This window comes from Tupaia chinensis, unplaced genomic scaffold (genome assembly GCF_000334495.1).
Source record: "Tupaia chinensis unplaced genomic scaffold, TupChi_1.0 Scaffold000207_1, whole genome shotgun sequence".
Classification (NCBI taxonomy): domain Eukaryota; kingdom Metazoa; phylum Chordata; class Mammalia; order Scandentia; family Tupaiidae; genus Tupaia; species Tupaia belangeri.
The window spans coordinates 4,435,083-4,438,860 of record NW_006159682.1 but is presented as its reverse complement, the minus strand read 5'-3'; positions in this window follow the sequence as shown (position 1 = coordinate 4,438,860).

The window sequence follows — 3,778 nt, the reverse complement described above, 5'->3', positions numbered from 1 at the left end:
AGGATGGGTTATATATGTGTGTGTGTGTGTGTGTGTGTGTGTGTGTGTGTGTGTAGCCTCTCTGAGAAGGTGACATTGCAGCAAGATGTGAAGAAGGTGACAGGAAGTCACTGATCTCCTAGGGCATTGCATTCTGGGCAGAAGGCACAAGTGCAAAAGTCCCCACAGTGAAAGACGCAAGGGCTGTCCTAGGAGGCATGAGGCGACCAGGAAGGCTGGTGGAGAGTAAGAGAAGGGGGCAGCAACATGTCAGAGAGGTGACTGGCTCAGGGAGGGCCTGGCTGGCACCAGAAGCAATGGGTATTCGTTCCCAGTGTGATGGGAAAGCCCTGGAGTGGGGAGGTCTGAGCAGGGGAGTGGCGTGATCTGATTTACACTTAGAGGATTGCATGACCTCGTGGAGGGCAGACTGGGCTTGATGCAGCAACAACGGCAGCAGGGCAACATGTTGGGAGGTTGGAGGGATGCGGGTGGCTCACCAGGCACAGCAGCGGTGGGGCGAGAGGGGACCCATTTCTGTGCGGGTCCTGATAGATAACAGAAGCAACAGGATGGAGGACATGGAGGGCAGGAGAGGAGGGTGACCACGGCTGTCACCACGGTGTCTGGCAGGAGGAACTAGAGGTAGGATGCTGGAGATCTGGGGGCCATCTCCCAGACTACGACGCTAACTCGGAGGTGCTTCCTGACACCCAGGTGCAGAGGTCCCAGTCACGGCTGGATTTCAGAGAGGTGAACCGGAATGGAGCTTTGGCAAGCAGCAAGTGGCTAGAGCCACGGAACTGGCCGAGGTGGCCGAGGAGGTGAGAGTGCACAGGAACGAGGACCCGGACTGAGGGAGCCCTTTAGGAAAACATCCGGCCACCCAGAGTGTCATTCCATCCGTCGGACTGGCGTGTGATGTAGGAGAGTGTGGGAGTGTAGGGTCTGGGGCCTGCGGAGGCGAGGGATCCTCTGAAAGAAGGAGTTGGGCTGAGGGCTGAGGGGGGTGAGATCTGTTCAGAGCAGAGTTTCAGGCTCAGCCCCTGGATTACAACATGTGGGAAAGCACCGATTCAGTCGTATGGGTTTTAAATTCCCATCTTTGCAATGGCTTCCTAGCTGCGAGGTCTGGGGAAAGGTCTCTTATCTTTCAAAACCTCAGCGTCTAGGTCTGCAGACCAGGGCCAGCAGCACTGACTTCTTGGGTCATGGAAGTGTGTGAGAGAATTTAGGTGCAGTGGCCTGTGCAGAAATGCTGGAAATGGGGCCCTGAGATAGTAGGTGTGTGGGGCCGGCAGGTGGCATGGAGGTTAGGGCACTGGACTCCCACATGACCGACTGTAGTTCGAGTTCCAGACCGGGTGCCTTGCTTTCTCCCTTTCCTTCTCTCTGTCTCTCTCTGGTGAACGCATGTGCCCTGTAGCAAATTAAAATAATAATAATGGTGATAATAATAAATACAATTAAATACATAAATCTAAAAAGAAAAAGATGCTGTGCATGAATGGTTAATTCTGGCCTTTTCCATGCGAGACGTGAACCTTACGTGCTGTTTGCCAGTTGAAATCTACCTTAAGCCATTTTCAAGGACCTCCTAGGGAGGATCTGAATAAAATGCATCGCCATGTGGTGTGGGTGCTGGGTGCTGACTTAATTCTTCCTGGACTCCGGAATCTGGACACTAGTGGTCTGCCACTGAAGACTTAAGCCCACAAACAAAACCTATAGTGGTGTTTCATTAAAAAAAAATTTTTTTTTGAAGTAACTGGGACTTTCATTTTGGGAGTGTTTGAGCCATTCTCTGGAATGAAAATGAAAATGATACACAGCTCATTATGTAGTTAGCTCACTCCTAATTGCATTGAATAATTCTGCAGAGCCACATCAGTGAATTCGGAGATGGGTCTTCTGTGCCTCCTTATGAGTGAACTGGAAAGATCCATTACCCAAAGGAGCAGAGGGTGGAATCCATCGACCGTCTGGTTTGGGTTCCTTTTTCCTTTGCCCTCCTCCCTAGTGCTGCTGCGTGGCTGCCCAGTGGCCTGGTGTCCACATATAACCTGCCTAGTGACCCTTTTGGACTCAGTTGGTCACCAAAAGGAAATGACGCTGATTCTTTTTCTACTGCCCCCTTCAACTGGCCCTTCCCCAGGCTGGAGGACCTAGCATTCTAGTCGCTATCAGGTATTGAAGAGTCTCCTCACGTGTAACAAATTTTCACCCAACCAAAGTCAATCTAAGTTGCTCATCACATTCAAAGTGTTTGTTTTCCCTCCAGCTGGGGCGAAGTTCAAACCTCTTGCCCTCACAGGAGGCTGCAAGGATGGGTGTGGAGGTGAGATGAGTGGAAAAGAAGTGGGCGCCCTCTGTGGAGGTGCCACGTGCTGGCTGTCTTGGTTGGGGGCTTACCTGTGGGCCTTTGCAGAGCTCTGTGGTCTTCCTGGATGTGGGCAGAGCCTTTCCTGGCCGGCATCTACCAACCCTGACCCCTACAGCTCCACCTGATAGTCTGCTCCTCATCCGCTCAGCTGCCCAAGGATCCCTGGCCTCAGTCCGGCCAGTCCACTGGTAGGGATGGGCTGGAGGAGGGAGAGGGCAGCGTATGAGCTTCTTCTTGTGAGTTTACTTCCCCTCAGCAGTCCTGTAGCCATGTTTTGGCTCCCCTTCTTCAAATGGGGATGCACTATCTTTACTGTTGAACCTCTGCAGTGACTTGCAGATACCAGAAGTTCCAAGTAACATCCTGTTATATGAGACCCTAGACCCTTCAGCTCAAATTTCAGCTATTGTCTAAGTATAGAAGAGTGGTCAAGCTTGAAGGTTCTAGAGTTTGACATCAGGTAGGTGACCGCGGGCAACTCGTCTAATCTCACAGAAGCTCAGTGTCCTCAGTATAAAGCAGGGACAATAGTCTTTACTCTCAAGAATGCTGTGAAGACCGAATTGCCGTCTAGATAAAAGGGGGCACACAGCAAGCCCTCCACAAGGTTAGGAAGCACTTATTTGCACACTTCTGAGGAGTCCTCACTTCCTCCAACCCCAGCTAGGTGTTGGTTCTTCTTGCTAATCCAGGCAAGGCTCCCTCTTGTCATTTGCTTGGTCTGTAGGGCTCTCTCTCCAGTCACACTTAGTGTCTCCAGACCATTCACACCTCACAACAGCTCTGCAGCGCATACATTATCTTCATTCCCACTTACATATAACAAAACTGAGACGCAGGGAGGGTGAGTCACTTGCACAAAGTCAAATAGCTTGTAAATAGCAGAACTGGGATTTGACCCCAGGCCTCTCTGATCCCAAAGCCTGTGTGTGTTCTGCCACTCATTTGACCTTCCTAACCAGCTTGTTCTTTGCTCTCTCTCTGTTCTCTCTGCCAAGAACAACTCTTTTTCACGTTATGGACATGATAGGGGCTCCCTTTGAACCAATTCACTTCCTGCTTGCAGTACACCCTGGAAATGGATCCCTCACTGTCAGGTAAAATGACACTTCCTGTGTTGCATAATAACATGTCTCCACAGCAGCCTCGGAGAGGTAACATTGACTTTATCTATCTCCTGGCTACGATTTTTTTTTTTTGAGAGGTTTTTTTTTTTTTTTCACTATAGGGCGCGTGCGCTCACCAGGCAGACAGAGAGAGACATAGAGACAGAAAGCGAGAAATCACCCCCCAGGGGGGATGGTCACGCCGCAATCCCTTCTCCTCCATTCTCCTCCCGGGATCTTGGGCACGCACGCACACACGCCCGGCGTGAGTTTTAAGCTGCCGGGTCCAGGACGCGAACCGCGGTCCACT